A 13781-nucleotide genomic window follows, 5' to 3' on the forward strand; every position below is an offset into this window, starting at 1 on the left:
TCTATTTGACTAAATCCACAACAACAAGAGCCATATCAATATCACTTTGCACATCACCAAAAGTATCCTTGTTCCAAATTTTTAATTTAGTCTTCAAACTATTCAACCAAATATGAGATAAAATATACATATATGATCATGGACTAATCTTGTGCAATCATCATGAATAGTCCAAATTTTATAAAACTTAAAAGAAGAGGAAACAAAGTTACCTCAGTTGCCAAATCCAACATAATAAGATTGTGATCTGAATAAGCCTTAGGAAGAGTATAGCAAGAAATAAATTTCCAAAATTCAATGCAGTTGGTATTACAAATAGCTCTGTCTAATTTTGAGCCATATAAGCACTACCCTTTTCAACTATTAGACCAAGTGAAATTAGATGTTTACCTCTGATTTTGATTCTATTCCTTATTGATACAGTTTCACTATTTAAAATGTGTTCTAATCATATTTTCCCATAAATCTCTTGGTTGACTTGGAGTCACAGCTAAAGTGAAGGTAACATCTTTCACTGAAATTGATTCATGAATATAATATACGTAGGACAAACGGGTATAGCTCGGAACTTGCCATAGCTACATTGCTTGTGTAATAATTTAATAAATTGATTAAATGTCAATTCAGGATTTTAGGAAATTAAAATGAGTTTAGAGCATTTATATAAAATAATGATGTGTTAATTATATGTTGATTCTCGTTAGAGGCGAATATTTTTGAGTTTTGAGTATGTGATATTGATTGATTGTGACCAACTATATGTGAAATGTGCTTATGTGAAATATGAAAAGTGTCGTGTTTGTTTTAAATATGGGAAACACAAAAGAAAGGAAATTCGTGTGGGGCCTAATAAATAGTCTTATATCGGTGGTTCTAGGTATTTTGTGACATTTACAGATGATTTTTCACGTAAGGTTTGGGTGTATTTTCTCAAATATAAATATGAAGTTTTTGCCAAGGTGTGAAAACATAGGTAAAAAATCATATAGGTAAAAAAATCAAGTATTTGTTGACATGTAATGGGATAGAGTACACTGACTCAAATTTTCAAAAAAATTGTGCAAAACACGGTGTTTAGAGGCATTTTTCAGTTCGAAAGACACCATGGCAGTGTGGTGTGGCAGAAAAAATGATCAGGTCTCTAACTGAAACGACAAGATACTGAAGATTCTTTATGGGTTTTTGGGAAAAGGCTATTAACAGGCATGTTATGTTATCAACATGTTACCTCGAACTTTATTAGAAGGGAAATCTTCATACTTATGGACAGTTAACCCCGTTAATCTTGACAATTTAAGGATATTTAGGTGCTCAACTTATGTGCATATATCGAGTGACGACATATCTAAACTTGACCCAAAGTCAAAGAAGTGTGTCTTCTTCGGTTACGCAAAAGGTGTAAAGGAGTTCAAATTATGGGATCCAATATTAATGAAGATGGTGATCAAAAGAGATGTTGTGTTTGATGAGTAGTTCATGTTGAGACAATCAATAGAAATAGATGTACCTACATTAGAGAGAGAAACTTCCAACAGTAAAATGATTCAGATTGATGTGTAGCCACTACTAGTAAGCAATACTCGGGTAATACCTGACCGACGAGCCGAACTGTACTCTGATACCACTAAAAATTCAAGTGGATTGCAAGATTACTCACTAGTACGTAATCGAGAGTGCTGCCAAATCAAACCACCAAAAAGATATAAGTTTGAAGACTTGGCAGCTTATGCACTTCTTACTAGTTCTGAAGTTCCTTCCACCTTTCGAGAGGCTATATCTAGCCCGAAGAAAGATAGGTGGATGGATGTTATGATGGAGGAGATGAAGTTCTTAAAGAAAACAATCAGACGTGGGAGCTTATTCAGTTTCCTAAAAGGAAAAGGCTATCTATTGCAAGTGGGCATACAAGAGAAAACCAATGGTAACATAAAAAGAAAAGGAAAAAGTTCAAGGATCGTCTAGTAGCAAAGGGATATTCACAACAAAAGGGGGTCAATTATGATGAAATTTTCTCTCCGGTCATGAGACATACTTCTATCATGTAAATGTTAGCCTTGGTAGCCAGGTTGGACATGCATTTAGAGCATATGGATGTGAAAACAACATTTTGTCACAATAATCTAGATGAGCAAATTTACATAGAGCAACTAGAGGGTTTCAATGATACTAGACAAGGCAAACCCGTTTGTAAATTGAACATGTATTTGTGTGGTCTAAAGCAGTCTACAAGGCAATGGTACAAGTGCTTTGATTCATACATGCTTCAGATTGGCTACAGAGGATGTGAGTATGATTTTTGTGTGTATGTTAAGAGCCTTGAAGATGGATCTTTTATTTTTCCGTTATTGTAAGTTGATGATATGTCGAGTGATGCTAATTATTTACATGATGTAAATGAACTGAAAATTATGTTGGGAAATGATTTTGACATGAAACATTTGGGTGTTGCTAAGAAGATTTTTGGTATGAAAATTCACAGGGATAAGAGTGTTAGAAATTATGGCTCGATCATAAAAACTATGTTAACAAGGTATTAGATATAAGCATTTCGAAGGTTGTGATTACCTCATTGGCAAATCACTTTAAGTTGTCGTTGGATCAATATCCAAAGACAGATGCAAAGTTGAGTATATGTCAAAGGTTATGTGTGACACCATAAACCCTAAATTAACATATATAATAATTTATACTAGATTTAAAAAAAAAAATCACAGCGGATAAAGAAAATCTTTTTCATGAAAATAATTTTTTTTAAAACTAATTTAGAATATCAAATTTCTCATAGTACACATGGAACAATTCAAACTTTATTACTCAAATAAAATAATGCAATCTCAATAAATGGATTGAACTATAATTTATTAATTAAATTCCAAAAGTTTCTAGTACTAATAAGGTTTTCTTATAAAGAGTAGTTTCTAATTAAATGAGTAAAAGATAATTTATAAATCTTATTCCCGGTATCACACATTATAGTAGGACTTCTCCCAAACTTGAACTTTAAGACTTTCTAACCTGCAATAGTTGCAATTGCGCAAACACAAGGTCAACACAATCAAACATAAACAATGAAGGATGTGAATTTCGAAATAATGTTGATAGTATAATATAAGTAAGAAAAACACACAATTAATAATAAATAAAACTGTATCATTACACAAACGTTCTTCAAGAACAAACATCACATTATAAAGTCAAAATCACTCAAGGAAAATCAATATATTTCACTATAACATCAGATCATCTAAGAGAAATTATTATCGTACACGATACATATTAATTACAACAAAAACAATCACAAGAAAATGCAATGTTATGCATGAGCTTAGACTATACTTCACAATTTGGTACTATTCTAACTTTGAAGTACTTGGTTACTTCCATATTACTATCATCAATCAATTATGGAGATACTTCAATATTCTCATCACAAATTTATAACATAATTATCAATAATCATGTATCATCATCATATACACTCATCACAAATTTATAACATCACTATTATCGATCAAACATCATTATCACATAAATTTATTACTAATATATAACAATATAACAATTTTCTGGGATAGTTATGAATCCCCAATATAACAATTTTCTTCCGTTTTATATGCCCTGTTTTCTATGTCGGCTCATCTCTCTAATATTTTTTCTTCTTCTTTTTGATTAGTTTTTTTTAATTATTATAATTAGGTTTAAATATGTTTTTGATCCCTATATATATAACCTTTTTTTATTTATTTATTTTGGACCTCGTAATTTTTTTTTTAGTTTACATCCTTATAATATCAAGAAAATTTATTTTTGGTCATTAAGTGGACGTTACAAAAACGTTAATTGACAAAGGGAAATAATTTTTGGTCTTTGTAAATATAAAAGTTTTCAGTGTTAGTCCCTGAAAAATTATTCTCGTGTGATATTTTGAATTATTTTTTAATAAAAATTTACTTTGTACCATTAAATTGAATAATCATTACTATTATGTAAAATTTTACTTAAAATATTAGATAAGTATTAGATAATTTATAAAAAATATTTAATATCATATTAAATATATATATATATATATATATATATATTTATATATATATATATATATATATATATTTAAATATATTAAATATATATATTTAAATATATATAGGTTTTACTCTCGCATATAGGTCTAACTCATAAAACACATCTTACTCATTTTTTTTTTATAAATAAAACCAACAATTAATAAAATAATTTTTTTATAAAATAAAGAAATTAAAGTAATTAATCTTTTAAAATATATTAGTAACCAAAAATCTTATATTCAAAATAATAACTACAATTATTACTATAATATTTTTTAAAATAATCCCACAAAAATAATATCATCCTAATAGAATAGTAAAAACGATAAAATAAATAAATATAACATAAATAATTTATATTAATTACTAAATCACAATAAATATGTCTAAAATCACCATTCCATAACAAGTATATAAAGATAAAGGAAATCAAACACAATATTACTACCATCCCAAGATAATTATTTATAAAAGAATAACTAAAATAAGAGATACTTAGAAATAATTGAAATATAAATATGTGCACACTTAACATTAGTCAAACATACAAGAAAATATCACATTAACTACGAACGCACATATACACTTAAAATTACCTAAAATCTTATTCTTTAAAATATATATACTAAAATACTACTATTTTTAAAAAAATATATAAAATAATAAAATAATAAAATATAATATTTTTTATTTATGTCACTTATTTAATCAGATATGTACAAGATTAACACATCATAGAAAATACACATATAAAGAAAATTAATTATTTAAAATCATATTTCATTAGTAAAATAGTTTATTATAAAATTTGGGGTATTATATTCGTGATCAGAGACAAAGTCAGAAGATACATGATATGAGGCAGAGTCACAGGAAAAGTGAGTAGAGTCAGAGGATACGTGATCAGAGGCAAAGTCAGATGATACGTGATCACATGCAGCATGATCAAAGGAATTTGAATCAGAGGTAGAAGAATAAAGAATCAGAGGCAGAAGATGAAAAAGAAGAAAATAACCAGAGGCCGAAGAAGAAGAAAATAATCAAGGCTAAAATTGATCAGAAGCAGAAAACGAATTAGAGGCAAACACTGATCAAAAGCAGAAAACACATAATAGGGGGCTTAGAGAAAACACATTAATTTAGAAATTAGCCCATCATAGTTAACCCTCATTTCTTAAATCTCAACAATCATAATAATCACACAACCATATGCAAAATGGATGATTTTGCAAAAGTGAAAACGTAATTTTTAACATTTCGTATATGCTAAACTTCATAGTTTCCCTCACTCTCAGATTTTAAGGAACGTGTTATTTCAAACCTATAGAAATCATTTCAAATCAGTAAAATCAACTGAAATCAAACCTAGAATCCAAATGCAAAATATAAAATCAGTTCAAGAAAAGAATTTGTTTTCTAAGGAAATTCATTTTCGATTTGAGCTAATTTGGGGATGTTATCTTTTACTTCAACTCTCAATTGCTTTAGTCTTCGCTCCTTGCTCCAATTTCTTTTGAATTTTTCCTGGTTGTCCTTGACTTTGCCTTAATACGATGTGGCTAATTACTAAAGATTGAGGGCTGAAAACATACATGCATGCGGTCAAGGAAAGTATGGGGAACTTTAATGAGTTGTTGTTTTTGAAAGATTTTGGAAAAAGATGGAAAAATGGAAGATTGGAAGAGATGATGAACAATAACTGAGTGGTTATGTGTTAGAATGTTCTGAGAGAAGATTGTGGCTCCAAAAACGAATGAAATGAACTCAAGATTGAGTTAACACCCGTGAATTTCTAAGAAGGAGAAAGAGAAGTGTGTCATGCCTTCTTTTGACAATTGGATAAATTTTAATATTACCACTTTTCCGATCTATTTATATATATCAAAACAAACTCTAAATTTTATTGATTGACACCTTACACACTAATGTGTCACATCACTATATTTATGTCAAGTTGCTTATAGACCTATGTGGCACACAAGCCTCTAAAATTCATTTCACATTTTCCATACCTCTATTTAGCTTTTACATTTCACACACCATATCATATCTCTATTGAATATCCATAAAATTATATTCCTATATGGCACGCTTTAAAAACCTCTACAATTCATTTCACATTTTCCATACCTCTGTTTAGGTTTTGCATTTCACATACCACATCACATCTTTATTGAAAATCCACAAACAATAGTTACTTATGAAAATAATTTTACTATATTCCCACTATCATCAGTTCAGTTATGCAGTTTGGTTACAAAACAGTTCGGTTCAGTTCAGTTATACTTTTTTGATTTTTTTTAACACCCCTAAAAAAAACGCATGTTGGTAGAGTGTGAAGAATTTTGGTAAAATAAAGTTGGAGTGTACAATAGGTTTGATCTCTTAGTCAACATATAGAACCACTTATCCAAGGGAGAGACAACAAGTGTTAATAATAACATGAAGTTAATTTTTTCTAGCTATTTTATTAATTAAAAAGTTGATCAATGATATTATATTCTTCAATACTGAACATTGAAATTTTGACAATTATTGAATATTTTATCAGCAATTTAAGTTTTATAAAATTACTCAAAATAAACTAATTAATATTGCATTTCAACAAATAAATACATAATATGATAAATTGATTACTCTTAATGTTATTATTTTATTTATTTATTGATAAAACTTAAAGTTGTTATGTTATTTTCTTAATACAAATATAATTATTGTAATTTATTGTCTAATAAATACAAATAAAGTATCACTACTAAACCTCTAAATCTTTCGACTAAATTGATTTTCAATTTCAGTTACAAATATCCTAAAATGTCAAGCGCTTCACTTTTATTGTTCATTAGATATACACTAGTTTAGTCATAAGAATCGTCAATAAAAGTGATACAATAATTTTTCTTAAAGTCGCATCAAGTTCACATATATCATATTGTATTAAATCTAAAAAATTAGATTCTCTAATTATTAATTTATGTGAACTCTTTGTTATTTTACTTTGACTATAAATATCATATTTTTTTAAAATCATTTAAAGATAACTTTGAAATTAAAAAGTTACTTAATTTTGAAATCACTCGTTTGTTCACATGACATAGTCTAACATGTCAAAAATTAAAATCACATAACATATAAGCAAAATGAGACAATTTATCTTAATTTCAACATTTAATTTAAACATGTCGTCAATGTCGTACCTTTTCCCAACAAAAATATCATATTTTAAATTGATGTACAATTATACCCTTATAGAGTAAGTAAACCTTGTCTTATGCTTGAGAGCATATTTGAAATCCTTCCAAGAAGGGCATTTTGTCAATAATAACATTGAAATTCTTCATCTAAAGGCATACCTTCAGAGATGAACTCGTGAGGTATCTTCTAAATTTCACGGGAGTGAGACTCCACAGATGTGTCATCGGTCATATAATACTTTGATACTTGAGGTTGCAGTTCATAACATAGTTTTTAGCTCCAAAAGCATTCTCAATATCATATATATTTCTTCTTTAGAGCATCCCAAATATGTCTAGTAGTATTGTTGGAACTATAGTGATCATACAAATTATCAGCAAGTCAATCATTAATATAATTCTTATAGAGGTAATCATTATCCTCCTATTGGGTTAATTCTGCAGCTTTATTATTCTTTTCTGTTTGTTCAGCTTGTTCTATGACCATTGGAATATCATCTTTTAAAACGTTGACAACTTTTTTCTTTGTAAACAAAAAATAACATCTTTTGTTGGCATAGTTTGAAGGGACATCCCTCAAACCGAAACAGTTTATTGAAATTAGAAGTAGTGGAACCAGATCTAGTAATATCTTCGGTTGACATGGCATAAATAAGTCTTAAAATTGTTGTTTTTGAGTTTCAAAAAACTACTGAGTTAAACCGCAAACTAGGTAAGCTTTCTATAAAGACTAACTTAAGACGTTTTGCGGTAATGTCCTTACACCCTCAAAATGGAAGTTAGACTAAGATACAAAAATCGTGTATTAGGAACACTCAAAAATTGAAGGGATAGAAAGGGGAGAAGTGACTCAAAAATGCATCGAGCAGAAGAGAGTAAAAAGAGAAAGTTGGGAAATGCATTCAAATTTGGTGTACCTATCACATGAGTTTGACACTCTTTATATAGTGATGAAAGCAAACCCAAATCTATTACCTATTCAATGTGGGACTTTCGTATTTATAGAGTTGTAAAGTACTCAATACAATATATGAGAGCTTTCTAGTGTGAGACATCAACAATTATTAAATTCACACACTAACATTAGAGTTGTCAAATTGGGCTACTTATTCCATATAGGGTCGGCCCTAACGGGTTGTAGGTTTCTTCAGACCGGGCCAAAAAACCCTATTTTAATATGGGCTACTAAATACTACCCAATCCTGACCTTAGACGGGTTGCGGACTGGGCGGGTAACCTTTTTATAATTTTTTTTTTTGACTCACTGTATTTTTAATTTCTTTGCAATTCTTTTAATATAAAAATTTTCCTTGATGCCCAGTTAAAAAAATATGGTATACTACTTATGCATTAAATATGAAACAATTTGAATGCTCATTTAAAAAAAAATTATGGTTACTCTTTATACACAAACTAAGTTTGAATTTTTCAATTAACACAAACTCAATTCAAAATTTTCAAAACAACACACAAATTAAAATAAGTTCAACTTATCCAAAAGTTCAACTTATCTAGCATAACACAAATGAATTTAGATTTATATAACATAACTCAAACTCAAACCAAATTCAAATAGAATGCTACATAATTCTAATGTGACTCTAAAATAAGTGTTTTTAGACTCCTTGAGCAATGTTCACATTTTCCAAAGTTTTGGATGATTGTTCACTTAGAAAAATAAAGAAATTGATTGTTAAAAATATATAACCAACTAAAATAAAATTATATCACAAAAGATAATCACATATATATATATATATATATATATATATATATATATATATATATATATATATATATATATATATATCTTACTGGGTTTGATATCTTTCGGACCTTTTTTTTGGGGTCAATTTTACTATTTTTTTTTTTTAAATTAGTTACGCGGATTGCGGACTATCCAGTACCCATACGAGCTAATTTGAATGGGTAACGAGTTTATTTGGACCGGCAAGTCCCGGAAAAATTCAGATTACAATTATTAGGCCCAAACCCTTTGTTTTAGTAGGCTGAGCAGGTTGGCCTATTCCAGTTAACCCATTTTGACAGCTCTAACTATACTCTATGTTTCAACAACAATTAATTTGAAAATAAAGGTGTTCCTATGGGGAAATAAAAAGTAAATAAAAAAAGAGCCAAATATAAAGCTTTATAATTAAGAATAAAGTGTAACAAAAGAAGAGTTTCAAGTTCTTTCAACTTTGATTTGTGTGAAAGGAAAGCATATATGATATCAATATTCGAAGACCAGTAATTAATTTGAAGATAAAGATATCAATATTCGAAGACTAGTAATTAATTTGAAGATAAAGGTATTCCAAGAGTGAAATAAAAAAAAGAGCCAAATTCAAAGCTTTATATGATTAAGAAAATGAAGTGTAATAAACATGTCATATATTGCTTTAACTGTTTTTTGTAGGAAAGTATATTCTCCACAGCATTGTACGCGAATAAAAAGGCAATGCAGCGGAAATAATTGTGCATTGTGCTTGATATTTGCTAGCCTTATTCTTTTCTCTGTGATAAACTCAACATCTTCCTCTCATTGTAAAAGCTTCACTTAACAAATCTTCATCTCACAAAACAGAAATAATCACAATTTGATTCAAATGGCAGAAATGGCAGTGTCTTTTGCTATTGACCAACTGCTTCCGCTGTTAAGAGAAGAAGCCAAACTGATCAAAGGTGTTCACAAGGAATTTTCAGACATTAAAGATGAACTGGAAATCATCCAAGCCTTCCTTAAGGATGCTGATAAAAGAGCTGCAGCTAATGGAGACAACAACAGGGAAGAGATCAAAACATGGGTGAAACAAGTTAGGGAAGCAGCTTTCCGCATAGAAGATATCGTGGATGAGTATATGATCTATTTGGCACAGAAGCCTCGTCATCTTGGATGTGCAGCTTTACACCATAAGATTGGTCAGTTCATCCCAACATTAATCATGCGCCATCAAATAGCGTCTAAAATTCAAGACATTAAATCATCTCTTCGTGGGATCAAGGAATGAAGTGAAAGTTATGGCTTTCGATATTTTTCTGAACAAGGATCAAACAGTTCTAGAGGAAGCTGGAATGCGAAATGTCACCCCCTTCGAGAAGCTGCTCTTTACATCGAGGAAGCTGAAGTTGTGGGTTTTGAAAAAGAAACACAAAAGTTGATTGATTGGTTGGTAAAGGGAAGGGAAGAGCGCACCGTAGTTTCTGTGGTAGGAATGGGAGGGCAGGGTAAAACAACTCTAGCCAAGAAAGTTTATAATAGCAAGGATGTCATTGGACACTTTGACTGTCGTCTATGGATCATAGTGTCTCAATCTTATACTCCAGAAGGCTTGTTGAGGGACATTTTAAAACAAACAGGCGGAGATCCTTCTAAAATGGATCAAAGGTCGTTAACCACTGAAGTGAGAAACAACTTGAAGAAAAAGAGGTACGTTGTCGTGTTTGATGATGTTTGGAGTGAAGATTTTTGGGATCATATTCAATATGCTGTAATTGATAATAAAAATGGAAGTAAGATATTTATCACAACAAGGAACCTGGAAGTTGCGGAGTCTTGTAAAAAGTCTTCTTTCATTGAAGTGCTTGAGTTGCAACCTTTAACCGATAAAGAAGCTTTGGAGTTGTTCTATAAGAAGGCATTTAGCTTTGATGATGATGGGTGTTGTCCTAAAGAGCTCATTGATGTAGCTAATGAAATTGTTAAAAAATGTAAGGGTTTACCACTAGCAATTGTTACCATTGGTGGACTTTTGTCTACGAAAAAGAGAAATGTGTTTGAGTGGAACAAATTTAGTGAAAATCTAAGTTTAGAGCTAAATAAAGACAAAGGGATAAAAGAAATTTTAGGCTTAAGTTACGATGATTTGCCTTACCATCTAAAGTCATGTTTGCTGTATTTTGGAATATATCCAGAAGATTATGAAGTTAAATCGATGAGAATGATTCGACAGTGGATAGCTGAAGGGTTTGTGAAACAGGAAAGAGGGAAGAGTTTGGAAGAAGTTGCAGAAGGATATTTGACAGAATTGATCCATAGAAGCTTGGTGCAAGTATCTTTAATTAAATTTGATGGCAAAGCTAAAAGTTGTCGTGTTCATGATCTAACACGGGAGATGATCATTGAAAAATTTGAGGATTTAAATTTTTGCAAGCATATTATTAGTGAAGATGATCATTCATCCTCTAGTGGAATAATTCGGCGCCTATCAATAAGAACCATTTCTGATGATCTTGTGGTGCATATTGAAAACTCGCATGTTCGGTCAGTGCTTGTTTTTGGAGATTATGAAAATATCAGGTCACAGCATGTTTTTGGAGATAATAAAAATATCCAACTAGCCATAGGCTTTACGAGGAGAATTCTTATGAAATACAGGTTGTTGAAGGTTCTTGATTTTGAATTTGCACCCTTGTTTAATGTTTCTAAAATGTTGGGAAGTTTTGTCCACTTGAAATATTTAAGCTTCAAGAATGGATCTCTAAATGAACTCCCAAAATCCATTGGCATGCTCCAGAACCTAGAGACTTTGAATGTAAGGCATACTAATGTTTATGAGTTGCCAAAGGAGATTAGCAAGCTTAGAAAGCTACGACATCTAATCGGCTCTGAGCTATCTTTGATTCAATTGAAGGATGGTATTGGAGAGATGGAATTGCTACAAACACTACGTGATGTTGATTTAGGTATGGATGGAGTTGTAGAGGTAATTATAGGGTTAAGAAAGCTGAAGCACATAAGGGACTTGGAGTTGCAAAATGTTCAGGGAGAACATGGGAGCATTCTTTCTTCTTCAATCAATGAAATGAAACACTTAAAGAAACTAAGTGTCGAAGCAAAAACATCTCATGTACTTGATTTGCATTTGATTCCAACACGACCTATGCTTCAAAAACTTACTCTATTTGGAAAGTTACAAAAGTTGCCAGAGTGGATTCCAGAGTTTCAAAATCTTCTTGTGTTGAGTTTGTATTATTCCAATTTAACTAATGATCCAATGCAATCACTGAAAAAATTGCAACACTTGTCGATCCTCTATATATGCGGTATAGCTTATAAAGGTTTAAGTTTTCATTTTCAAGATGGATGGTTTCAAAAACTAAAAGAACTGCACATTGTTGGTATCGATGAATTGAGATATATTATTATCGACAAAGGAGCACTCCCTTTTCTCAAAAAACTAAATTTAATGTGGCTCTGTGGTATGGAGCGTATGCCCACTGGCATACAATACTTAGAGAAGCTTGAAGTTCTCTATATGAATTGTATGAGAGTTGGATTTGTGAAGCAGGTTTCTCTTGAGGAATGTTGGTATCAGATCAGGGAGAATGTGTCCTGTATAGAAATTTCTTCAAATGATGGAGATGTTATTCGAAACTCGAGGACTTAGAAATCATGTTTTATCACATCCGGGAGAAAAAGGTGTGCTTTTTTTTCTTGATAAAACTTATTGTTGGTACTAATATGTTAGACCTCTAATTATTATTATTAGGCAGTAGTTAAGCAGCAGTTATTATATTAGGCAACCGTTATGTTTTTTTGGCAATTAATTGTGAGAGACCAAGCTCTTCAATTATTTGTGTAAAAGTCAATTATTACCATTAAGTTTATATGTCTGGTACCAGTTTCTAACATTATACTTTTCGTTTTAATTTGTATTTCTGTAGGCATTAGAATGTTTGATGTTCATGAGTCATGAAGAGCTTTATTTTGTTATATTGTATGCTTTATTATTTTAACACACCATCACCAATTTTGCTGTAATCCCTTCATTTCAAAAGAGTCTAACTTTCACAGTGATAATTTGCTAGGTGTTTGGCTTCAATTTCATGTGCAATGGCAAATTTAGATTCTCCACAGGGACTTTGAGACAACACTTTGGTGCTTATGTTTCCGAATAAAGAATTATATGTCTTGTTGTTATTATATAGTTATGGTGTATGAAATCTCTAAAGTGTTGCTTTTCATTTGATATTGGAGTTATTTGTAATAATTGTAGTGTATTATGTATGTGACATGTTTCTATTCTGTATTGGCGTAAGAAAAATCAAGTTTTATGTAATATATTCTCATATTATTTCTTACTTTTTTTTTAAATATTAGTGTTCTTTTTCTAAATTCTTGAAATCTAACTCTTGGGTTCCCAACCGCCAATTATTTATATATCAAAATTTATACCATGATTAGTTAACTTACTTTTATCTTGATATACTATGCTGTAATGGAAATATTTGGACATCTAATGTGGATGCATAACATACATATACTATAGCATAACATACGTTTATTTAAGGCAGTTGTAACATTTGGACCTAATTACTAATTCTTGCAGAAGAAGTCAATACCATTTAGGCATGACAATATTTCATACAAAGATAGGAAACAATAGATAAAAAATATCACTGACTTCAATACAAAATTCAATAGATAGAAAATACATTCATGTTGAATAAACTCAAATTTGCAAAAGCCATTATGATATGTTGTTGATCAAAGAGAAAAGATATTATTTGCACTGAAATC

The 13781-nt window shown here is 30.3% G+C and overlaps 1 pseudogene; it reads left to right on the forward strand.

Moving 5' to 3' along the window:
* The first annotated feature begins 9746 nt into the window (after positions 1-9746).
* On the forward strand, positions 9747-13286 carry LOC101502584 (disease resistance protein RPM1-like; annotated as a pseudogene).
* The last annotated feature ends 495 nt before the right edge of the window (positions 13287-13781 follow it).

Source organism: Cicer arietinum, chromosome 5 (genome assembly GCF_000331145.2).
Source record: "Cicer arietinum cultivar CDC Frontier isolate Library 1 chromosome 5, Cicar.CDCFrontier_v2.0, whole genome shotgun sequence".
In the NCBI taxonomy this organism is placed as follows: Eukaryota; Viridiplantae; Streptophyta; class Magnoliopsida; order Fabales; family Fabaceae; genus Cicer; species Cicer arietinum.